Below are 26,475 nucleotides of genomic sequence, written 5' to 3'. Positions count from 1 at the left end.
AACTTCATAAAAACAAAGACAAAAAGTAAAGTTGTGCAAAATCCAAATTAAAGCACAAACAGCAGCAGCAGATCAACATTCTGGCGTTGTAGTGTACCTAACGCCCCTCTCCAGAGACTTGGCTAAAGTCAAGCTGGTATCTTCACTTTCTAGGGGAATGAAAGCTGGGGAGTGGCAGGGAAGGTCATTCCAAAGATGTGGGGCTTCTTTGAGATTTTTCCTTTAAAATATAAGGTGGTATAGAAATGAAAGGAATAATGATAATAATAACCAACCTTATTTGGAAGAAAATGGTGCCTAGACATTCCGTTGTGGTGACCATAACCTAGGCTTAAGGTGCCATTTGGCAATAAGTTTATATCTGAGGATTCTAACAGTGCTTCCAATACTGCACACTAGATTTTGGACTTGTTTTAAATGTCTTTTCTCTTCTTATTCCCATTACCTTCTCAGCAATTTTGTTATGTGTAGGGGCTTCATATTTAAGAAGTCAGTAGCTTCATTTTAGAAATAGTATCAAATGTATTGTGCAACCCTGCCCCATATGTGTGTATCTTCTTTGGCCTGGTCCAAATTTTGATCAGTTCAGCAGCCCACTGTAGTAATAGTGCGTAGATTGATGCTTTATCCTGTACACAACTGGTTCTTCTCAAACAGAGAACTTTGGGGTACACTCCCAAGAGTGTGTGTGTGTGTGTGTGTGTGTGTAGAAGACACCAAGAAAGGATTGTATGGAAAGTTCCAAGGAGAGCTGTAAGTAGGCAGAGTCAGGGGTCCTTATCTTCTCCCACTGAAGTTTTGCTCTCCAGCCACAAAAAATTGCAGTTGCCCCCAACCCCCAGGTAACTGTTGCCTGCTTCCTTGACTGGCTGATTTAAGGGGACAGTATAAGGGCCAAACTAGAAGTGATGTACACAGACACACATCAGGTGGCCGTGTGAAGCAGTGGCGTAGCGTGGGTTGTCAGCACCCAGGGCAAGGCAAGTAATTTGCGCCCCCTAACCCGTGGATTTGCACCCCCTAACCCTAACCCCCAGATGTTGCGCCCGGTGCAGCCGGCCCCCCCTGCACCCCCACGCTACGCCACTGGTGTGAAGGCAGCGGCAGTAGCTGAGGCAGTCATGGGAATGGAGCCTGTCACACGCTGTTTGCAGGGCTGCCTCAGCCACCTTTGCACAGGCAAAGTGCATTTTCTTCTTGGTTTTAATATATCTATGTTGGGGGGGTTGTTTTTGGTTGTAAGTCACTTTTGAGTTGCCTTGTACAAGATAAGCAGCTAACAAATTTAATCCGTAATAATAACAGGGCTCAATCCTGATCAAAACCATAGCATGTGGGGGAAAGGAGGATTTAGTCCTTTCTTATCAGTTTCATTTTTCTGCCGCAAATCTCCCTTTATTTTGTGTTTCTTCCATTTGCAAATTATTGCACCAACTGTTGTCACCTTCTCACCAAGCTGCCTGGCAATAGTCTTGTAGCCCAGTCCAGCCTTGTGCAGGTCTACAATCTTGTCCCTGACATTCTTGGACAGCTCTTTGGTCTTGGTCATGGTGGCTAGTTTGGAATCTGGATTGCTTCTGTCGACAGGTTTCTTTTGTACAGATACTGTAACGAGCTGTGATTACAGGTAAGACCTCTCCCTTACAGCAGGTGCTTCTAATTTCAGCTCATTACATACAGTGAAGATACCAGGTAGCCTGACATCTGGCTGGTTGATAGGGGATCAAATACTTACTTCACTCATTATAATGCACATCAATCTCTGACTTTTGTCTTCTGGGTTTCTGGGGGTTTTCCTGTTGTTATTCTGTCTCTCACAGCTACAGTAAACCTACCATTAAAATTATGGACTGGTCATTTCTTCGTCAGAGGGCAAATGGGCAAATTTAACAGGGGATCAAATACCTTTTTCCTTCACTGTATGTGTGATGATTGGAGGGTTGGGAAACCCACCCACAACAGATTTGGGGAGGTGTTGGGGCAGAGGGGGGGGGTGTCTTGTGCATTAGCGGCTGTCATTCCCCACCCGCTGTTTCCTAATACAGTGGTACCTCGGGTTAAGAACTTAATTCGTTCCGGAGGTCCGTTCTTAACCTGAAACTGTTCTTAACCTGAAGCACCACTTTAGCTAATGGGGCCTCCTGCTGCTTCCGCGCCGCTGGAGCACAATTTTTGTTCTCATCCTGAAGCAAAGTTCTTAACCCGAGGAACTATTTCTGGGTTAGCGGAGTCTGTAACCTGAAGCGTATGTAACCCGAGGTACCACTGTAACTATTATCCAGGGTGTGTGAATGTATGCAAGGTCAATATTCAGCCTCTTTAATTGTGCAACCTACGCTTGCTTCTTATTCATGAATACAATTTTGTTAAAATTATTTATTATATTTGTATACCACCCATATAAGTTAAGTTATTTGGGTGGTTTACAGAGACAAATACAATCCAAACTAAGTACTGTACACTAAAACTCATTGCAATAAGTAACCCACAGTTAGAGGGTAAAGATAATTGTCCTCAGTACATGAATAAATACGCACTTTTTATGTGTGAGTGCAGACATTAATGCTATTAGCACAAATCACTGAGAAATTTAAATCCTCACTAAAATCAGAGAATCCAGGAAATGAAAATGCTGTCTGTTGTAAGTTGCTGCTCTGCTATCACTGTGTGTTTCTTTTGTATTGATCGCTCCTAAAGCAGTGCTGAAACCTTTTTTCTTTTTCTTTCAGAGGTAGCAGCACATACTGGGAAATTTAAAAATGCTGGCCACCGCTTAATATTGTGTTCTAATTAAGTACTTGCTTGAGTGGCTTGAGAGGGCCAAACTAACCCTTTGATAGATTCACAGATTGTGGGTTGTATTAATTGCTGTCCGTGCATCAATGGAATGGACAGCAAGGCTTCCCCACTAGATCCTTCTCCCTGTGTTCGCTTGGAATGTGCTCCAGAGGGTTGAAGGACCATGCAGAGCACACGAGGGAGTAAGCACAAGGGGAGTCTGCACATGTCAGTTTCTCCATATGTGTGGCTTTAAATGTGCTGTTTATCAGTGTGTGCCTGAGTGTCCTGGAGCTAACGTTTTATATTCTAGTAGTGGATGCCTTGTGGATTTAGCAGCTATTTGATTTTCCAGAGTAAGCAGCTTCTGTCATTTTGTACTTGTGTTCCAGATATAAAGTATATTTGTAAAGAATGCTGTAACCTTATAGGATCCAGGAAATGAGTAATGCGTGTAAGTGGAAGAGGGAGAAGTAACCATCTGCCTTGGAGGAGGTGATGGTGCACCTCCTCCTTAAGATTTTCCTGGAAGTCTATGATTTGGACCAGGGGTCCTCAAACTTTTTCAGCAGGGGGCCGGTTCACTGTCCCTTAGACCTTGTGAGGGGCCGGACTATATTTTGGAAAAAAATATGAACTGCCATGGGGGGGGGGAGGGGAGGAAGAAGAAAGAGCTGTAGTCGGGATTCCCCACAGCCACAGTCCCCGCCGTGGGAGGAGGGCCCAATCACCGCTGCCTCACCGGCCCTGACTTCCTGCCAGCCCCCTTGCTGCTCCCTCCCCCTTCCTCAGGCCTTGCCAATGCCACAGGCCTCAGCCTGGGCAGGGACAGCAGCCGCCGCTGCCACCGAAGCCGCCGCCTCCCGGCCCGCCGGCCCAGGCAGAGAGAAAGAGGGCTTTGGCCCATTGCCTCTGAAGCGGGCAGGCGGCAGACAACGAAGGGAGAAGGGCCGGGGGGGGGGAGGTCCACCGTCTGTCCAGGTGCAGAGACCCTGCCTCCTTCTCTGCCTTCCCTCAGCCAGGAAGCAGTGACTCATTCGGACCCTGTCCCCTGGGCTGCGCTCTTTGGCGCAGGGCGATAGCGACTACCCCAGGAAGGAGCTGAGCAGCAGCACCTCATGCAAGGGGAAGCCCAGCTTCAGCTGCAGCCTCAATGCCAGCCCCACAAGCTCGCTGAAGCCCCCGGCCCCCTCACTGCTCCCTCCTGCTTTGCTCTCTGCTCAGCCCCCTGCTGCTGTGGGAGCCATGGGTGGCTGCGTGTCAGGGGTGGCTCAATGAATGAAAGGCTGCATTGGAGTTTACAGATGCTTGCTGCCCCACGCCACGTTGAGGTAAACACTGACGTGGCCTTTCGGCCTCGGACACTTGGCGGGGTTTTTCAAATGGCTGTGCGGGCTGGATTCGCGACCCTTTCAGGCCGCATCCGGCCCCCGGGCCGTAGTTTGCCGACCCCTGATTTGCACAGTTGAACCCCACCCCCACCTGTGTCTGTTCCTCTAACAGTAGCAGAATACACCTATATCTGTCCCTCTTTTCTGCTTTTTAATTGCACAAAGTCTGGTAATATTTTCAGAGGAGATGGTAGCCTGCTTCTTACAGTTTCAGCACCTTTAGATTAGAGCAGCCTTGCACAAGCAAACCCAGCTCACTTTGCTGCCTTCCTGGAATTGTAGAAACAATAAAATAATTATAGCCCTATGCACTTCCTGCAGAAGATATATTCTATTTCATTTTTTTTGTAGACTGAAATGCATCTAAGTGAAATTGAAAATAAAGAAGCTAAAAAAACAATCACACTAAGTTTGGAAAATGCTCTTTGTGGACTTATAGGAGCTTTCTCTTGAGATCTGGGTGCCAGTACCTATTAAAATTGCCTGCCTTGAGAATCTCCAGCCAGAATACCATTTCATTTTACCAGTTTTAATCTATTGGAACCATCTACCTTAACTGCTTCAAATTTTCAGGATCTGCATGCCATGTTCTTCTCTTTCATCCCCCTAACCCCCACCAATTTCTGAGAATATGAAATTAAGTAGTTACTAGATACCTTCATACACTATCCAGACAAAGTTTTAAGATGTCAACAGTCCATTAGTGCCAAGAAAAGTGCTGAATGCTTGGAGATGATTAATGGAAGTGGGCTTGCCCTAAAATTATTTTTAGGTTCCACATCTATGAAAAATTTGTCTTGCCAGTAAATGCCGCTTGATGAGCCATGCCTTCATTCACATTAATGAGTGAGATGATAAATTTCTCCCTATATTACTTACCAGAAGTAATAATCTGTTGTGTTCTGTTTATGTCTATCACTATCCTGAAAGGTATCCAGAGGCACAAGTACTTGCTGGGTTTATAAGTTGTAGTGGTGTTCATTACAGCAATAGATATGGAAACGTAAAGTCTCTAGAGAAGGAAGACGTACAATTTTTGCTTGAAATCTGACCCAGGGATTTTCCAGTCTCTCTATCTTGCAGCAATCTGAGATGCTTATTGAAAGTTGACTCCTGAATTTGGGCGACCAACACCAGATTTGAGGGGGCTCAGGGCAACATGCCTTTGTGGAGGCTTTCCCAATGTCTTTGTTGCTGATGGGCTTACTGGGAGACAAGGCAGAGCAAGTAGTTGTGGTGCAGATGCCACACAGAGAGGAGCACCATGTAGCTGGAGTAGGGAGAGAAACTATTTTTATCCCCTTGAAGTCCCTAACATAGAGCAAGGCTATGCCTGAGACATTGAGAGGGATCATACAGGCTGATTCATTGCTGTGGAGTCATTCTGTTCTTTTCTCCCCCAGTGCCCAAGCAACAAGCAGGGTTCTTAAAGGGGCCCACCCAGATTCCTGCATTTGGGTAGGTTGGCTGCTTAAATATTTGACCCCCTTTCCTCTTGGCAGAGAGCAGCTGTCTCAAGAAAGGGAGCCATCTGTTTAATAACTCTCCTACATTGGGGATTGGGGAGCGATTAAATAGATGGCTCCTGTGCCTGCTGCAGCCGCTCAAAGCTCTTCCCAGCATGCAGTGGTGGTGGCGGGGAGAATTATTAAAGGGGTTGTCTTTCTGCAGTACAGGCAGCTGCACTTTAAGAACCCCCCCACACACACACTTCTTGGTGGTGGGAGGTGTGCTGAGTGACTGTCCAGAGTGCCAGAGCCCATTTCAATTTTTGAGTGTAGTGTAACTCTGGAGCAAGGCTACATTGAAGGCTCTGGGATGACTCTACTACCACTTCCTCACCACACCTTCTTTACAGCAACTCAAGATGACTCATTTACTTCTCCGTTATCCTCCCTCCGCACCGCCTAAATTGTTATTCCCTTTCCCATAGTGTGGCAGGTGCACACACACACACGAAATGAAACAACAGGAAAACTTTAGTGCTTTGCTATGTATTTACATAGGTATTTTGGAAAAATTGTCCACAGTTCAGTAAAGCAAATGGCAATGATGTTCCTCTGAATTTCCTTCCACATACATTTCCCACCATTATTTTAAGAGTGCACCAGAACAACAGAACTTAGCATAACCATAAGATAAAATGTGGTTTGGGGTAGACAGATTATGCTAGGATACTCCACAATTGTTTCAGTGGAGTTTATTTTAAATGTCAGAGATTTATTACCATATGTTGACCTAAATATGAGCAGAAGTTGCATAGCTGCCACATATATTGTGAAAGCCTCCAGTTATCAACCATACGTTTGTCCATATTTTAATTAGTGTTTTGTGATAGTGTAAGTCTTCAGCTGTATTGTAAAGTAAAAACTAATTTGTTTGAAGGCACACTATGGTTCTGTGGTGAATGTTCCAAGGAGATAAGGTGTTTATAAATTTGGGGTGCCCTATGTATTTTGTAACACACAAAGAGAGGTTTCCTTCAAACAGTGGCACATCTTCATTGTCTCTTGATACCCTTCACATGGCATGCAAAAGTGCAGAAATTATATTGCTCTTCAGCTTGCATTATCACATGAACAGTGATTGTATCTTATTGTTGTATAAGTAGGTTCTATGGTAGTTTTACCTACATTTTAAAAACATGGTTCAGAAGAGCCTTATAGCAAAGTCTTGAGTCCTGTGTCCTGGTACTTTCTTGGATTTCTAAAACCCTGACTTTTTATACATAGCTTATTCCTGATATTCCAGGATAAAATCTAAAAGTATAGTCCAGTGGCCACTTAAATATGGAGTAAAGGCTCCCAAGCAAGCATGTTCAGACTCTTCAGCATAAAAAATATTGCATAGTTTTTTGTGTTAGTCAGATTTAATCATCCATCTTTGTTTCCAGACACCTTTAATTCCACAGACTTAAAACTTTTAGCTTTTAAAAAGCTGTTTCCCTTCACCTGTATCATGGGATATACAGTGGTACCTCGGATATACAGTGGTACCTCGAGTTACATACGGGTTACATACTTCAGGTTACATACACTTCAGGTTACAGACTCAGAAATATTACCTCGGGTTAAGAACTTTGCTTCAGGATGAGAACAGAAATTACCCCATTAGCTAAAGTGGTGCTTCAGGTTAAGAACAGTTTCAGGTTAAGAACAGACCTCCATAACGAATTAAGTACTTAATCCGAGGTACCACTGTATATCTGAATTGTTTTTAGTTTCCATTTTATTTAGTCGTGCCTTTTCTCTTTGAATTATAGCTGAAATTCTACTAAGACTGAAAAAAGTAGTTTTTACAAATATTTGTCACTGTGTAGATGCGGGTGGCGCTGTGGGTAAAACCTCAGCGCCTAGGACTTGCCGATCGCATGGTTGGCGGTTTGAATCCCCGCGGCGGGGTGAGCTCCCGTCGTTCGGTCCCAGCTCCTGCCCACCTAGCAGTTTGAAAGCACCTCCGGGTGCAAGTAGATAAATAGGGACCGCTTACCAGCGGGAAGGTAAACGGCGTTTCCGTGTGCTGCTCTGGTGCTGGTTCGCCAGAGTAGCTTTGTCACACTGGCCACGTGACCCGGAAGTGTCTGCGGACAGCGCTGGCTCCCGGCCTCTAGAGTGAGATGAGCACGCAACCCTAGAGTCGGACACGACTGGCCCGTACAGGCAGGGGTACCTTTACCTTTTAGAATGCAACCATAATATCACATAATAGCATATAATAGTGGCACCATGTTGAAAGTTTTCAGCGACTGTGATTTTCAGCTGCTGATTTTCAGCTGCTGATAGAGTCTAGTTCTTTAATGCTAGATGCATTTCCTATGGAAGTGCAGTGAAGATCTAGCACAAATATGGGCTAAGTTTGATAGTAGTGAAAGATGCTCTCAAAGGACTTGCAGCAGTTTCTTTGTTTTAAGCTTACCTTGTTCTCATTGCTTGTCTACTTCTGTTTAACCATCTAATCTTCAGAACTAGTCATGTGGATAGTCTCTGCTTGTTTATTTCTTGATCATTTGAAAAAGAAATTGAGACAGCCTATAATACAGATTGTTAAAGCAGAGGTTAACACAGTTGATTCTTGTTAGCATAGTGACAAAAGAATTGTGCAATTTGTGGTCTAACACATGCTGATTGGGCTGTATGGTATTGTATGTGCAGCCAAGAGAACGTGGTATAGCATGCAGTGACATATAGGAAGTTGCGTTATACTGAGTCCAGCTCAATATTGGCTTGGCAGCAGCTGCAACTTGACCCAGAACCTGGGACTGTCTGCATACAAGCCAGAAGCTCTGCCACTGAGCTTTTTTCACATGCATGCATAAGCTGATTGAAACTTTTTAACATTATATATGTTAATTTCTACTTGGTTTCTATGAACATATGCAATATTAAATGTATCTAAAATAGACTTATTATTTAAATGCTTGTCAATGTGTACATATGTGTTATATTTAGAAATTCTATAAATTGCAATTGTATGAACGTTGACAACTATCCTGGTATGTTTAATGATTATATATAATCAATGTCAATTAGTGTTATACTCTATTCAAATTGAAATAATACTTTGGTTGGTCGCACATATGTATACTTGTACCATACCACATGCTCAAAACCTGAAAATGATTAGCATATATTGGTACAATAGTGTAAATTTGGCACTTTTCTTAAAAAGTGCCACAGCTATGCCATTGCAGTATATCTAATTATAATTATTGACATTTTTGCTTCAGCAAAAGCAGTGGATAAATGAATCAAATCTATTAATCACATAAAATAGCATCTAGCCATTTTGTGCAATTATTATTTATTTTTTTCTTCTTTATTAAAGTTGTTAGTTGATTTATCTTGCCCAAGGCAACCCAGATCAACTTACAACCAACCAACCAAAGAAACCCAACACAGATACATTAAAACTAAGTTGGGAGGCAATACATTAAAAACATCCCACCCACAACGAAAAGGCCACAGATAGTTAAAGTAGGGTTGTTTGTGTGTATGTGTTTTGGCCAAAGTTGTTGAGCTTTTTTATTTTTGGCCAAAGTTGTTGAGTTGTTGTTGTTGTTTTACAAAACCTAAAAAATAAAATAAAAATGGAGTTCTGACCTATATTTAAGGAAATTCACTAAAGTTTATGCTTCCAACATAGGTTGCCATATGTCCGGATTTTCCTGAATATTTCAGTGACTTCTGCCCGACACTATTTCCGAGGGCCGAATCCCAGGAAATTCTGGGCTTATGCCAGCGCTAGTTAAAGGCCAGAGGCACCTAAAATATATTATGATGGCTCCAGGCAAGGCTCCCTAGGGAGAGCAATCCACAAATAGGGATCAACCACAGAAAATGCCCAATAGTTAGGTAGTACAGGTGAGTGCATGTGTTTTGGCTGCTCACTAGACCCTCCCAGTGTTAGGACCCTAGAGTCTCATTTAATGCTAGAGAGTCTTAATATGTATTAACCATGGCTGTTAACTTTTCCCTTTTCTTGCGAGGAATCCTATTCGGAATAAGGGAATTTCCCTTTAAAAAAGGGAAACATTGACAGCTATGGTATTAACCTCCATGCTTTTTAAGCACACCGCTAAGATTTAATTAACAAATAGTTAATGTGCAAAGGTTAGACCCTTGTCTAAACAAGTTCCTGGAATGTATTCTTGGTTAATGAATATACAGTTCATTGTACTGTATTTCAGTTAAAGTGAAGTATGCATCTTTTATACTGGAGCATAAAAATTGTATTGATGATTATAAATATTATAATTAAATATTAAATATTACGTAAATTTTCTATGGGAGAGGAAAGTATTTTTTCTGTTTCTCTTAAATTAACAAAGTGCTTTTACAATAGTAATGTATTTTGAACTGTTACAGTTCCCCAACATAATTGGTATGTACCTCTCTTTTTTTTAGAAGCAGGGCTTTTTTTTCAGCCAGAACTCATCGGAGCTCAGTTCTGGTACAGGTGGGCTCTATTGCCATTATAAGACAACATGGGAGGCTTCCATGGTGAGTTCTGGTATCTATTTTTCAAGAAAAATAGCACTGTGTAGAAGCAAGGAGCCTCAGCGCTGTGGTCTAAACCACAGAGCCTAGGGCTTGCTGATCAGAAGGTTGGCGATTCGAATCCCCATGATGGGGTGAGCTCCCGTTGCTCGGTCCCAGCTCCTGGCAACCTAGCAGTTTGAAAGCACGTCAAAGTGCAAGTAGATAAATAGGTACTGCTCTGGCGGGAAGGCGTTTCCGTACGCTGCTCTGGTTCACCAGAAGTGGCTTAGTCATGCTGGCCACATGACCTGGAAGCTGTCTGCGGACAAACGCTGGCTCCCTCAGCCAGTAAAGCGAGATGAGCGCCGCAAGCCCAAAGCTGTCCGCGACTGGACTTAACGGTCAGGGGTCCCTTTACCTTTTAACTTGCAGCTTAAGCAAGTGTTTGATTCTGGGCATCCAAGCATAAACATGAAATCACATAAAGCCAAGAATCCCTGGTACCACCCCTCTTTTCAAGGTGGAGGGCTGCTTTCTGTGCTGTGGGAAGGTCGTGGGAGGGCTCTAGGAATCTACCAGAGCTCCTGTGCCTCCTTCTCTAAGTCAGGTAAGCAAGGCACTGCAGGGACTGCCTATTCATTTTGGATACTCATAAGCACTGTATGACTTCTAAGTGGTCATATTTGTTCCCGTCAAGGGATTGACTTGGTAAGCTTTGTAAGCTTATTGAGGGGGGAGGGGAAGAGAAATCTGTTTCACCCCCAGCAAGCATAATGAAAGACCTAGTTTTTAATGGATTGCATAATTTGTGGTGCTTGCATTTATCCCAAATCTGAGGGAAATTAAATTAAAGGATCACTTTAATGCCCACATTTGCTTGCAATTTATCTAGCTGGCCTTATGGTGGGGCCTTTTGTTGGCTCATTAGACAGAGACCCAAGGGAAGGTAAATCCTATAAAATCATGGCTTACCTTGTTCACCCTCATTAACTTAAATGGAAGGTTACACAGCTGCCCACATTGCACCAAGTAACTTGTCTGTTTCATTGTGCCTTGCCTAAATATATTTGTAGACTCCATATTCTAGTTTTTAGACTGTCCTGAATGCCACTCCATTTGGTAGAGCTCATTCTCTGCCATGAGAGAAAAATACAGTTGATTTGTATGCATGAATGAATGTGCCATAGTTTCTTAGCATTCATGTGAAGTGGATCAGTTTTAAGATGATGGGTTATCTCATACACAGATAAGTCCTCCACAATTGAGGCACAGGCACTTCCTAGCTATGTTGATTTACCATCCTCCAGCATAGGCTCTTGGGTAATCTGAGATTCAGAAGGTCATTCTGCATGCAACACACATGTTCTACCACTTAGAAGCTTGTTTTAGAGGCTACTTTAATAAACCACCCAACATTTATCAGTACAGAAACAGAAAGGGATTCAACGCTCTTCTTATCCATTTTACGTGAACATTCTCAAGGCTGAAGCACCAACTCCTAGAAGCCACTAATGAATGGCAGCTGCTTGAGTCTGGGGGCCGAGAATCTGTTCCCTACCCAAGCTTCCTCTGCTGCATTGCTCTTGACACTGAGTGTGGCCTTCCGGTCTCTCTTATGGGAAAATAAATGTAGTCAGCCTTAAAGCTGGGTGATAATCCGATTTATTGTCTGAAACCGATATGGCGTTCACATTGCAATACCGGTTTCAGACTTTTTGAGCTGCTGATACATCGCTGCTCCCCAGCTGCCATGTATTGGCAGCTCAAGTTGCCTTCACCTGAGCAGGCAGGCTGCATCTTTCCTCTGCGGGCAGTTGGTCGCTCCAGGAGGAAAGACTCAGCCCGCCTGCTCGGATGAAGGCAAAGGCAGATATACACATGAAGCCTGAGAATGTGCTTTTCAGGCTCCGTGTGCTTGGCTGCTGCTTGCCTGCCTTTATCCTAAGGTGGGGAGGAAGAAACAGCCAAGATACATTCCAGATATCGTGATATATCAGCATATATATTTAGCTGCTGATATATCATGATGTTGCAGCCCTAGCCAGCCTTGTCTTGTTGTGTGAACACAGAAGTAGTTGGCAGAACTTGTCTCCTCTTTCTGTCCTCCTCTCTGGGGGGGGGGGGGAGGTGGCAGGAGAGAAAGATGCACAGCAATCAGCTTGAGAATTTGACAAAATTGGTATGAAATATATCCAAACTAAAATATTTGTAAAATGTAGTCTGGTGTTTACAAGTCTGAACAAGCCTGGAAAGCTATAAAAATGTGATGAACCGGAGCTTAAATGGCTTAACTCATTCATTTTGTATCTGTTTGCTTCTGGGAATATTTATAAACAAATATCTACATTGGTGAAGGATTTGCATAATGTGTACATGCTCGATTGGCTAGTTACCCTCAATTTGTAACATATATTCCCATATTTGGCATCTGCTCAAGACAAGAGCTGTCTCACACTGTATGGCCTTTCAGTAAACTTCTTTCCCATCCATTTACTTCAGCTGTGGTCTGCTCAGGTTTTTGCCTGTGCAGAAGGTTTTTATTACTCATCCCCAGCCTCTCCAGAAAGTTCCTTGTTCCTTTTTTGGCTGTTGCTTCCTCCAGTTCTCCTCTTAAATTCTCTGCTTATCCCTTACCTTTTTATATTTTGCTTCTGCCTACTCCCCTCCGCCGCTCCCTGGCCATCAAACACTCACTGGTCCAGGGTCCCTTGGGGACCACCTGAACCCTTACATCCCAGTTTGATCACTGAGATTAACTGCAGGTTGGTTGAACAAGGATGAACAAGCCAAGATGACAAGGCTCATTTGACAGCTCAGCTGACAGCCCAGTCCTGTGGAATGCTTTGCTGATAGAGATGCTGCAGGTGCCTTCTGTTTCAACCTGTAAATGTCTGCTGAAAGGCTTCCCATGCCTCCAACTTTATGCAGGCAATTAAGAAAACATTTTTCCATAATAGTTGATTCACTGAGTTTTCATTTTTAGATACTGTTATTATTTAGAGATATTATTGTAAACCACTTTGGCATTTCTATGATATATTTACAGTCTAAAATTTACAAATATTTTTATGAACAAAGATAAATAACTATTCACTGGGAAAGAATAGCAGATACCTGGCTCCTAATCCAGCAGAGTGTACTGGTTTTACTTTGTTAGTGTTATCCACCTGGTTCTTCGTGTATTCCTTGCATCTTTATAAATGCTGTTAACTGCTTTGAGGACTGTAGTCAAAAAGTGGACTATAAGTTGACTGAAACACCTTTCCTTTTCCATTACCCCTACTTTCCCCAGCTCTCTGTTCCTTAATGCTCTTTGCTGTTATCCACTGTCTAGTCAGTCTTCTCAAACGCTTTCTTCACTTCTTACCATTGTACATTCTGCCCTCTTTGGGCTATTGCTACCTGGTGCCAGAAACTTAAGACATTGTTTGAATCCAGCAAATGGTTTGGCTCAATTGTGGTGGGTTTTCTGTATAATTGGGTGGGATGACGATCACTTGGCCACTTCAAGCTTGAGCTGGTTACAGCCCTGCTGCCAAGAGGAAGGGTTGGCAGCAACACTGGCCGTACTGCTCTGCTTCTTTTCGACAACCCCATGTGGGCGCAGGAAGGGCAGACTTTGCAGCAGGGGCGCAGTGAACGAGCATCACTGGATAGTAGTGGGAGCCACCTGCCCCGGAAGGACTTGTGGTGATGGTGGTGATTGATGCCTTGGCTGCAGGTAGAAGACAAGAATCGCTTGCTGGATCAGGCCAGTGGCTCAGCTAGTGCAGCATCCTGTTCTCACAGTGGCCAACCAGGGGCCTGTGGGAAACCAGGGAGCAGAAGATGAGCACAAGAGCCGCCCTCTCCCCTCCCCTGGTTTGGAAGCATTGCTGCCTCCAGCTGTGGAGGTAGAGCAGAGCCTTCGATAGCCCTCTCCTCCATGAATTTGTGCAGTCCTCTTTTAAATTCATCTAAGTTGTTGGACACCACTTTCTCCTGTGGGAGCGAGTTCCAGGGTTTGACTATGTACTATATGACTACATGAAGAAGTACTTTTTTTTTATCTGCCTGAAATCTTCCACCATTCATCTTCATTGGATATCCATGACTTCTAATATTATGAGAGAGAAAAGCTTTTCTCTAGCCACTTTCTTCATGCCATGCATAATGTTATAAACTTTGTCATAAAGCTTAGGTAAAGGTAAAGGGACCCCTGACCATTAGGTCCAGTCGTGACTGACTCTGGGGTTGCGGCGCTCATCTCGCTTTATTGGCCAAGGGAGCCGGCATTTGTCTGCAGACAGCTTCTGGGTCATGTGGCCAGCATGACTAAGCCGCTTCTGGCGAACCAGAGCAGCGCACGGAAATGCCGTTTACCTCCCCCCCGGAGTGGTACCTATTTATCTACTTGCACTTTGACGTGTTTTCGAACTACTAGGTGGGCAGGAGCAGGGACCGAGCAACGGGAGCTCACTCCGTCGCGGGGATTCGAACCGCCGACCTTCTGATCGGCAAGTCCTAGGCTCTGTGGTTTAACCCACAGCACCACCCGCGTCCCCAAAAAGCTCTTACTTACCTTTTCTCTAAATTAAAAAGCCCCAAAACTACAACCTTTCTTCATAGGGGAGTTGCTCCATCCCCTTGATCATTTTGATTGCCCTTTTGTGAACCTTTTCCAACTTTACAATATCCTTTTTGAGGTGAGGTGACCAAAACTGTACATAGTACTCCAAATGCTCTTGCACCACAGATTTGTATAATGACTTTATTATACCCTCAGTTCTATTTTCAGTTCCTTTCCTAATGATGCCTAGAATGGAATTTGCCCTTTTCATGGCTACCACAACCTGGGTAGATATCGTCATTGAGCTATCTACTATGACCCCAAGGTCTTGCTCTTGGTCTGTCATCTCCAATTCAGGTCCCATGAGTGTGTATGTGAAATTAAAAATTTTTTGCTCCAACATATATCACTTTATTCTTGTTTACCTTGAATTTCATTTGCCACTTCACCACCCATTCACTCTGTTTGGAGAGTTTTCCTAAAGCTATCCAGATATATTTATTTTGTTAGCTTTATTGTGTCCCACCCACCCTGCAGTATTTTTCCGTCTATAAGCCCCCATGTATAAGACACCCCCTATTTTTGGGGACTCAGATTTAAGAAAATGGGGGGAGATATATCTGTGTATAAGATGCCCCCTAATTTTTTAGGGGGGAAACCTAGTCTTATACACGGAAAAATACTGTATTTGGTATCTTTTAATATCTATGCATCATTTAATATCCATATGAAGATCCTGTGTGCGTGGTCATTAGGAGATTTGAGGCAAGGTGCCAGTGGTATGTTGATGATACCAGCTCTGTTTCTCTGTAATATGAATTGGGGGAGACTGCATCTCCTAAACAGATGCATTCATGTAGTTATGAGCTGCATGTAGGCTAAAAAACTGTGGCTGGATCCTGAGAGGATGGAGATCATATGGATGGGTGGTTCCTATATCTTGGAATTGGTTTGCAGTCCCACTGAAGGAATAGGTATGTAGTTCCTGGTTCTATTGCCATCACTAGAGACCCAAGTATGACCAATTTTAGGTAAAGGGAGTCCTTTTTTTCAGGGGGTATGCAGGGGTACGCATATCCCGAAACATTTTGTGAATATAATTTTGGCATGATTGAGGAGCAGTGTTTTAATATGAGTAGGAAAATGAGAGTACCCCTAAATATTTTTTTAGAAAAAACACTGGGTAAAGGCAGTGCTTTTTTCTGGGGGTACGCAGGGGTAGGCATACCCCTAAACATTTTGTGAATCTTTGTAATTTTGTCCATTTACTGTATATATTTTTCCCAATTTGAACTACAAAATGGTGATTTTCTTGAGTCAAAATGAGAGTACCCCTAAACATTTTTTTTAAAGAAAAAAAGCACTGGGTAAAGGTAAAGGTAAATATTTACCTTTACTTCTGTTCACACTTACCTTCATTGAACTGAATGGGAGTCGCTTTTGAGTAGACATGTATAGAATTGTGCTAGAATACAGTGTTAACCTGGCTCCTGGAGCTCATGAAAGCTGACTCCAGGTTTATATATCTAGGAAGAACATTCCACAGCTGGGGAGACATTACCAAAGAAGGCCTATTCCTGGTCACCATTTGTCTCTGAAAGGGGTCTCTGAAAATGATCCTGCTCATATGGGAGCAGGCAGTCCATCTAGACCTAGAAGCCACAAAAATCTGTGAGAGCAGAGGAGTTCATGGAGTTGCTCCTATTCAAGCCGTGCGTCAGCAGGCTCGTTTTGCTATAGGCAAAGCATAGCTAAGGTTAGATTTCCACTGTATCTTCAATCATGCTTTTAAGATTAGAGCAATACAGTATTGGGATTGATAATAAATTTTATTAATCTTTTAAGCCATGTATTTTATGGGATCTGAGATAGGTCTTGGTTTATCCTTTGCGTTGTGTAATGACACAAGATTTTGATCAAGCATGTAGGATGTTATGGCTGTTTTGTGAAAGCTTGGAATGTGTCCAGGAATGTCTTGGCTCTAGCTGTAGGGAGGCTTACTTTCAAATAGCAGGGAGGCGATGACTAGGCTAATGACAACCTTGGTCGCTCTGATGTATATAAGACACGTCCAGTATTACTACAGTACTACATATTTTTGTTTTATTACTAGAAATGCCGCATTGCAGGTAATACTTAGGGGGAAAGCCTGTAGTATTCATGCTGGCTTTTAGGTGGGGGTTATTCTGATTTTATATGGAGTTGATGTATACTGCTTTTAAATTTTTGTTTGTAAACTACCCAAAGGACTTGTTTGATGGGGTGATAAGAAATATAACACATAGTATAGGAACCAAATTGTAGTAAGAAAACTCCTGACTAAATCATCTGTGTTTCACTGCTGAATTTGTAGTTTCACTGGTCCTGAAATATATTTGTTTACTTAGTATGGAAGCATGACTTACCTCAGTTTGTTAACCTTGGATGCAAGCTGAAGCTGAATGAATCTAATGCTTTATGTTACTCCAGAAACCACCAAGTAGGGCTCTCACAAAAATGTGCACCCATGGTGATCAAAATCGGAGTGGGCAGCACAGCCCACCTAGATTCTGATCACACCCCTCTTTTGGGTATGAAATGCTCTTTGAAAGTGCAGATTACACATGCTGACCAAGCCCACACAATCCTTGCCTTACAAGGATTGTGTGAACTTGGTGCCAGGTGCCCACCTTAACCTCTGCTGCCCTACATGAAATCAGCTTCCAGCCTAGGTAGATGTAAATAATGTCTTTGAAGATAGGGATTGTGCGGGTTGGTGGGGGTTGTGGGATTGGGGTCCTTGAAGAATTCCAGTGTCATGGTCATGTTGGGTGATTGACTGGTCCTGCTTACCTGACACAGTAGCTTGCAGAGGCTGGGGGACAGCAACATCTAACCTTCTGGCTGGAACCAGTTCCCTACCCTTGATATGCCATGCAGTGTCTGCCTTATAGTGATAAACATGCATTCCTTGAATGCACACAGTTATATTTACTTTATTTATATAGCTGTCCATCAAAAATATAAACTGGGTAGTTTACAAAACTTCAAGATCTGGAAAGGATAGGCACTTTGCATGTGGCTGTCTTTTGAAGGAAGTTTAGAAACTTCAGCTGGTGTCAGATTCTGCTGGCCAGATGTTGGCTGGGCTATTTATTTAGGAGTTTATTTAGACTAGGGCAGTTGGCATAAATGACTCCAACAACATGGTATCAGTTGTGCTGGTTATCAGTGTGTTTCTGGGCACCTCTAAAAGTGTTGATTTTGACCTTTAAAACCCTAAATCAGGCTTCCTCAACCTCGGCCCTCCATATGTTTCTCGCCTACAACTCCATGATCTCTAGCTAGCAGGACCAGTGGTCAGGGATGATGGTAATTGTAGTCTCAAAACATCTGGAGGGCTGAGGTTGAGGAAGCCTGCCCTAAATGGTTTGGAACCGGGTTTCTTAAAAGACTGCTTGCATGCATATCAATCTTCCCACACTTTGAAATCATCATCTTCAGAGGTCCTGTGTGTGTGTGTGTGTGTGTGTGTGTGTGTGAATGCTGGTGAAATTATTTAGATTGGCAGGTGAAGGGAGAGAGCCTTGTTTGCAGTAGCCCCACACTTTGTGGAATTCTATTATGCCAATTGAGGTCCATTTGACACCATTGTTACAAGACTTCAAATGGGTACTAAAGACCTTCTTCTTTCACTTATTCTTGCAAGTATGAGGTCTAAACCACTGAGCTTCTTGGGCTGCTGATCATAAGGTCGTCAGTTCAAATCCGCATGACGGGGTGAGTTCCCGTTGCTCTGTCCCAGCTTCTGCCACCTAGTAGTTCGAAAGCATACCAGCACGAGTAGATAAAATAGCTTTTGCTGCGGAGGAAGGAAAACAGCGTTTCCATGCTCGCTTGCTTCTGTCACTGTCCCGTTGTGCCAGAATTGGTTTAGTTATGCTGGCCACATGACCCAGAAAGCTGTCTGTGGACAAACGCGGGCTCCCCTGGTCTGAAAGCAATGATTTCAACTGGACTTAACCATCCAGGGATACTTTATCTTACCTTTACCTTTACTACCACTGCTGAATCATTTTGTTTTCATGACATTGTTCACAGCTGAATATTTATTACTATTATTGTTTTATTTATTTCTCGTGCTGTCTTTCATAGGAACATAGGAAGCTGCCTTATACAGAGTAAGACTAACGGTCGTGTCTATCTCAATATTATCTACACTGATTGGCAGTAGATCTCCAGCGTTTTAGACACAGAATCTCTTCCAGTCCTACCTGATATGAGATTGAACTAGAAATCTGCATGCAAAGCAGATGCTCTACCACTCAGCTATGGTTGATGTGTTAAACATTGTGCTTTTACCTTTAATATTTACCATATATACTCGAGTATAAGCTGACTTTTTCAGCACATTTTTATGCTGAAAAAGCCCCCCTCGGCTTATACTCGAGTGAGGTGGGTGGGTGGCGGCGGCGGAGGGACGAGCGGCCCAAAAGGAGCCCTTTCTCGCTGCTGGTCCTGCCGCCGCCGCCGCCCACCTCTCACAAGGGCAGGCAGAGGAGCCGCAGTTGGGAGAGTGCTGTGCCCCTCCCAACCGCAGCTCCTATGCCTGCTCTTGCGAGTGGCAGAGGCAGTGACGGAGGGATGAGCGGCTCGAAAGGAGCCCTTTTGGGCTGCTCCTTCCTCCTCCACCACCTTTGCTGCTGTTGGCGGCGGCGGAGGAACGAGTAGCCTGAAAGCAGCCCTTTTGGGCTGCTTGTTCTTCCAGTTTTTTGTGCTAAAATTAGGTGCCTCAGCTTATATTCGGGTCGGCTTATACTCGAGTATATACGGTATATCATGTAAGCTGCCATGTGGCCCTGAAAAGTTGCCTACAGATATCTTATAATTTTTGTTATTGATCTTTCCAGCTAGAAGTTGGTATTGATACTAAAATGAGATGGTGGTGTATGAGATTAATAGTTCTATTTCAGACTGAGAACAAAACACACTGCATATTATGAAACTATTATTTAAAAACAAATTGCTAATGGTCTTAGGAGACGTACATGTGATACAAAAGCTGTTGTGTCTTTTGCTGAGCATTATTATTGAGTGAGTGAGTGAGCGAGTGATTGTTTTGCTTTGGGATATAGAAGTTTTGTCTGGATTTTGAAAATTTCCCTCTTTTTATTTCGGGTTGGTTCATCACTCCCTCAAGTCCGGAATTTAGTGCACAGTTAGAACAGAGATTTCTGTCTCCCCTTGTCTCTGCAAGCTATAACCAGCAGACATTTTTCTCCTATTGTTATCACACTGATTGAGAAATTGTGCATAGGGTGCATACTACCCCCTCTCCTGTCTCTGCATGAGATACTCTTGTTCCTGACAGATTATGATATATAGTCCTCTGTAGATTGCACCACCACTGTGATGCTATCATTAATTCTGACATTTCGGGTGGCTGTTGTTGTTTTTTTGTTTTAATTCCCACAGTCTTCACAAAAGTTGCAGTCTCATTTGTCAGAATGGCTTCCAGGCTGTCAGGACATTTGGACAGAACATTTGGCTAAATGGATGAGCGCTGTGTCCAGGGGATTACATAGCACAATTATTCTAGAGAGGAAAATGGTGTGCGGTGTGGGAGGAACTTAGATAATATGGCATTTAAAATAACTAAGATGGGAAACATTATGGTTCTGGTGTGGATTAAGTAATTAATGGGCATAAATCACCATGAGGGAGCACTAAAGGATAGCAAGGGATTATATCTAGGTTCACTCATGTTTTCATTTCTGATTTGTTTTATTTAACTAAATCTGTTAATGATTTTTCAAAATAAAAATAGAAAACCAACCCCCCATCACCTGCACCCTACAAACACAGGTTCCTCCGGGAAAACATTGTTTCAAAGTGTTAGCTGCAACTCCAGTGGGTGCCAATGTAAAAGATGTTCCTTTGAGTACATGATAAAAGGGTGCCTGCCATGTTATGGTAAAGGTAAAGGGACCCCTGACCATTAGGTCCAGCCGCTGACGACTCTGGGGTTGCGGCACTCATCTCGCTTTATTGGCCGAGGGAGCCAGTGTACAGCTTCTGGGTCATGAGGCCAGCATGACTAAGCTGCTTCTGGCGAACCAGAGCAGCGCACGGAAATGCCGTTTACCTTCCCGCCTATTTATCTACTTGCACTTCGTGCTTTCGAACTGCTAGGTTGGCAGGAGCAGGGACCGAGGAACAGGAGCTCGCCCTGTCGCGGGGATTCAAATCGCTGACCTTCTGATCGGCAAGCCCTAGACTCTGTGGTTTAACCCACAGCGCCACCCGTGTCCTGCCATGTTATGGTAAAGTTTCCCTTTTCTAGCTAATGCTGTGAATTCCTTAGTCAATTTTTCAGAAAGGACAACTGTCCATACTTTCTGTTTCCAGAAAGTATGCAAATGTTCCAGAGATTTCCAGTTTTGTGCCATAAGTTGTCAAGTGGCTACTAAAAGAGGATTAATTATTTATATCTAAAATTAACATTATCATATTTAAAGATTGTTAGCAAAACCAAGGTTGGGATGTAAATAATATTTTGGTTTATAATCAAGCTTATTTATTTAACAATGGTCTTCCAAAATGGTTGCCATTTATTGCATGCCCACCACATGTTTTTGATTTCTGATTTCCTTATACCCTCAACAGAGAGGAGAAACTGCTTTATTAACATATCTGCATCTCAGAGGTGTTTGATGCCACCTATAGAAAGCTTGAGAGTGCTTTCTTTTACATGCATGGAACTGACCTCAGGGATTTTAAAAAAATCATTTCTGGTTTTAAGATACTGGTTGTCTGAAAAATTTGGTCCCCCAATGGAGCTTTTTCATTGTGTGTCCTTAAGTGGAGTTTGGGATAATGGCCTCTCAGACCTTGTGTTCTCAATAATTATTTGTCCACTGTTCATTGCAATATTGTATAGCAGGCATTGTTGGATAGCACTTGGAGACCTGGTTTCAATCTGGACTCACTGCAAGGCCTTAGGACAGTCATTGTCTCTCAATCCAACCTACCTCACAGGGTTGAGGGTAGAGGGGGAGGAACATCATTTAATCCAGGGGGAGACAACATGGTGCCCTTCATATGTTGCTGAGACTCCAGCTCCAATCAGCCCCAGCCAGTATGGTCATTGATGATAGAAGCTAAAGTCCAGCAGCATATGGAGGGCACCACATTGGCTATCCCTGATTTCCTTGGTGGAAAGATAAAGAAGTCTGTCATTGAGGCTTTCTGTGCCCTCTCAAAATGGAACCCTTGTTTCCCCATTACTCCTTCTGAGTACAACTGCCAACAACAAACCAGCACGTCATGCTAAACTCATGTTGTTGAAGTTACACTCTGAAAGGTTAGTTTTAGGGACTCTCAGTCATTTGTTCTACATTGAGTGATTGCTGTTTAACAGCATCCCATTAATATTATGGCTTAAACAGTTTAGGAACTGGCAATCTGACAGCCCCAGCTACACTGTTGTGAGTTTAGCATGAGGCTGCTCCAGTGAGTGGCAACTACAAGAACATTCAGCCATTCACAGTGTGATTGGTGTCAGCAGATGCAATTAGAGTTGCCTTGTAGAATGCTTAAAGCTATTGGTTGTTGTTTTTATAAAAAGTGTGTGTGTGTGTGTGTTTTTATGGATAAAAGGCACATGGGAGAAGTCATAGAGCTATGGCAATTGTTCTTCTCCTATTATTATTATTATTATTATTATTATTATTATTATTATTATTATTTTATACCCCACCCATCTGGCTGGGTTTTCCCAGCCACTCTGGGTAGCTCCGAACTAAATATTAATAACACAATACAGCATTAAACATTAAAAACTTCCCTAAACATGGCTGCCTTCAGATGTCTTTTAAAAGTAAGATAGTTGCTTATTGCCTTGACATCTGGTGGGAGGGCATTCCACAGGGCAGACACCACTACCAAGAAGACCCTCTGCCTGGTTCCCTGTAACCGCACTTCTCGCAGTGAGGGAACCGCCAGAAGGCCCTCGGCTGAACGATGTTGGTGGAGACGCTCCTTTAGGTATACAGGACCGAGGCCGTTTAGGGCTTTAAAGGTCAGCACCAACACTTTGAATTGTGCTCGGGAACATACTAGGAACCAATGCAGGTCTCTCAGGACTAGTGTTATATGGTCTCGGCGGCTACTCCCAGTCACCAGTCTAGCTGCTGCATTCTGGATTAATTGCAGTTTCCGGGTCACCTTTAAAAGTAGCCCCACGTAGAGCGTATTGCAGTAGTCCCAGCAGGAGATAACTAGAGCATGCACCACTCTGGCGAGACAGTCCATGGGCAGGTAGGGTCTCAGCCTGCGTACCAGATGGAGCTGGTAGACAGCTGCCCTGGACACAGAATTAACCTGTGCCTCCATGGACATCTGTGATTCCAAAATTAATCCCAGGCTGTGCATCTGATCTTTCACAGTTACCCCATTCAGGACCAGGGAGTCCTCTACACCAGCCCTCCCCCTGTCCCCCAAGAACAGTATTTCTGTCTTGTCAGGATTCAACCTCAGTCTGTTAGTCACCATCCATCCTCCAACAACCTCCAGACACTCACACAGGACCTTCACTGCCCTCACTGGTTCTGATTTAAAAGAGAGGTAGAGCTAGTTATCATCCACATATTGATGAACACCCAGCCCAAACCACCTGATGTATTTTTAGCATGGGGGAAGGGACGGAACCCTGAGGCACCCCACAAGTGAGAGCCCAGAGGTCTGAATACTCATCTCCTACCACCACTTTCTGGAAATGGCCCAGGAGAAAGGAGCAGAACCACTGTATAACAGTGCCCACCAGCTCCCAGCCCCTATGGATAGTCCAGAGGGATGTTATGGTTGATGGTATCAAAAGCCGCTGAGAGGTCTAGCAGAACAGCTCTTACCTTTTTCCCTACCCTGCCGGAGATCATCGACCAGCGCGACCAAGGCAGTTTCAGTCCCATCGTGAGGCCTGAATCCCGATTGGAAGGGATCCAAATGATCCGCATTCTCCAGGCTTGCTTGGAGTTGTTCAGCAACCACCCGCTCAATCACCTTGCCCAAGCATGGAAGATTTGAGACGGGGCGATAGTTGGCCAGATTGGCCGGGTCCAAATATGTTTTTTAAAGTAGCGGTTTAACGACCGCCTCTTTCAGTGGGCCTGAGAAGGCTCCCCCACAGAGGGAAGTATTCACCACCTTCCCGGCTCACTTTTATCTGCAAAAAACTTTGCAAAAGCATTGCAGGAGATCTTGGGGCCTCCACCAGGCCCTGATGATGAAGGTGGTTCTGATAGATTGCAAACCACCTGAAATAGTCTCCTGCTGCTGTTTTCTGCAGATGTAATAGAGGCGACGAAGAAAGTCCTCTTCGCCGTCGCCACCGCCACTTGGTAGGCTCGACGTTGAGCTCTAACCCGTGTCTGGTCCGATTCAGAATGAGTTTTCTGCCACCAGTACTCTAGCTGTCTCAACAATTGTTTAATTGTCCTCAATTCTGGGGGAAACCACGGGGCTATTGTGTCTCCATGCAATCGGAGAGGGTCCTTCAGAGCCAGACAGTCAGTAGCCCTGGTTAACTCCACATTCCAACGGGTCACCAGGGAATCATCCTGAAAGGCCATCAACATGGGATAAAACATCCCCTACCACCCTACCACTCTCTGGAAACCATTTGGATCCATTAAGTGGTGGGGGCGGACCATCTGAATCGGTCCCACCTCCCTGCAGAGGGGAAGAGTCACAGAGAAGTCCAGTTGCACCAGGAAGTGATCTGACCATGGCACTTCTTTTGTTTCACTTTTACTTAGTGTTAGATCACCCATGCCAGTAGAGGTGAACACCAGGTCTAAGGCATGTCCATGGCTATGAGTTGGGCCAAACTCATTCAGGGACAGCCCCATGGAGGCCATGCTTTCCACGAAGGCCCCAGCGACCCCTTGTAAGTTCATGTTGGCATGGATGTTAAAATCCCCTAGGACGACCAAAGTAGGTGTCTCCAGGAGCACATCCGCCACGACCTGAAGCAGCTCGGGCAGGGAACCCTTGGTGCAGCGGGGAGGTCGATACACCAAAAGGAATCCTGTACTGCCCCTAATTGCCCAACTTCCAGAACATGCACTCAGAAAACTGGGTCTTCCCAATAGGACTCCTGGTGCAAACTAATGACTTCCTAAAAATCACTGCAACCCCCCCTCCCTGCCCACATGACCTGGGTTGCTGTGCATAAGAGAAACCCGGTGGACAGGCAGCGGCAAGAGCAGGCCCATCTGCTTCATCCAAGTCTGTTTCACACATGCCAGGTCAAGTCCTCCATCCACAATCAGGTCCAGCTAATGCACAAGCTTTCCAGACAGAATGATTCCCCCGCTCTTCTCCCCTTGTGCACTAGTCTGGGAGAACCCCTCAGAGACAATTTTGGGTACATGTAGATGGGGAAGGAGAGTGGGAAAAGACCCATTGCACTAACAGAAGCTGTTAAATGGGCTTCCACTAGCAACACTAGTTGCTAGAGGCTAGATTATTCTGAGCAGTTCAAACATGACTGTGTACTTGTTTCTGATTCAAACGTGTTCTTTTTTGTCTTAAAAAAAAAAATCCTTTGAGGGATTCTGTGCAGGACCTGTATGAGCAGAGCTGTATGCAAGTGCTCTACTGGAGCTCACAGACAGCCCAGTTGATCTTCTGCAGTGTGGTCTGCTCCGCTGCTGCCAGGGCGTCGATGGGAGGTGGTCAGGCAGGCACCACAATGGGGGCTGGGAATGCTGGAGTGATGGCAGAAGCTCTTGAGTCTTTCTGCTGCCCCTTCACAGTGTTCTGGGCGTGGCACATGGCGAGGTGTTGGCAGAGAGGAGAGGTGACGTGGCATCTTCTGAGTTAGCAGCTAGCTGTCGTTCACTCACTTGGGACAGAGTAGCTTGAGCATTCAGGGCCAGATTGTCCTTGTCAACATCAGAATTAAGTTCTTGGCAGGTGGCAGTTCTTTGCTGCTTGTCCTGCAGCAAAAATGGTCTGCCATGTTCATTGCCAAGATGTTCCCCCCTCTCTTCAGCATTGATAAAACTGGGTGTTATCTATGAACTTGGTATTTTACAAAGACACTTTTGGCTCAGTAATTGATTGTAAATCCTCATAGAGAAGTCACATTGGTTCTAGCAGTGCTTCTCAGTGTGGAAAATATTGCTTAGCAGGATGAAAATGGTGGCCCGACAACATTTTAATACAAATTAAAGTGGTACCTTGGGTTACATGCGCTTCAGGTTACAGACACTTCAGGTTACAGACTCCGCAAACCCAGAAATAGTACCTCGGGTTAAGTACTTTGCTTCAGGATGAGAACAGAAATTGTGCTCTGGCAGCACGGTGGCAGCTGGAGGCCCCATTAACCAAAGTGGTGCTTCAGGTTAAGAACAGTTTCAAGTTAAGAACGGACCTCTGGAACGAATTAAGTACTTAACCCAAAGTACCACTGTAGTCATGTTAGAATTGTCATGTATACATCTACCACTGAGAAGAGACCTCGGAAGAATGGGAGTTGCCTCAGAGTTTTTCTGTGAATAGCATTACTAAGTCACATAGCTGTTTTCCCTTATGCTGTTGAAATGTGAGGATTTCTAGAAGGCTTCAGCTCCTGCATCAAAGCATGCTGTGCTCTGTCACAATTCCACTCAGTTATTAAAAGTCTGTGATGAGGTCAAAAGGCTCCTTGACAAGGGAGTTTGATTGGACTGCCTGTAGCATTTGCAAGTTCCTCCACTTAATTATCTAGAAGCATTAGCAGTGAACTAGCAAAATC

The 26,475-nt window shown here is 44.1% G+C and overlaps 1 protein-coding gene and 1 long non-coding RNA gene across 5 annotated transcripts in view; one reads left to right on the top strand and one right to left on the bottom strand.

The window, feature by feature from the left end:
• The window catches only part of EHBP1 (EH domain binding protein 1), a 276,734-nt gene that overhangs the window by 9,625 nt on the left and 240,634 nt on the right, over positions 1 to 26,475 (top strand). The gene's annotated exons all lie outside the window — the stretch shown is intronic.
• Positions 1 to 26,475, bottom strand: part of LOC308472532 — a 35,153-nt gene that overhangs the window by 3,280 nt on the left and 5,398 nt on the right. Inside the window, exon 2 of the long non-coding RNA XR_013983559.1 lies at positions 8,085 to 8,197. This is a non-coding gene — a long non-coding RNA (uncharacterized lncRNA). The remainder of the gene's footprint in view (positions 1 to 8,084; positions 8,198 to 26,475) is intronic.

The sequence above is a fragment of the Podarcis pityusensis genome (assembly GCF_964106645.2).
Source record: "Podarcis pityusensis genome assembly, chromosome: 3".
Classification (NCBI taxonomy): domain Eukaryota; kingdom Metazoa; phylum Chordata; class Lepidosauria; order Squamata; family Lacertidae; genus Podarcis; species Podarcis pityusensis.
Note: the sequence above shows the minus strand (reverse complement) of the source record. Positions and strands in the feature narration are given on the sequence as shown.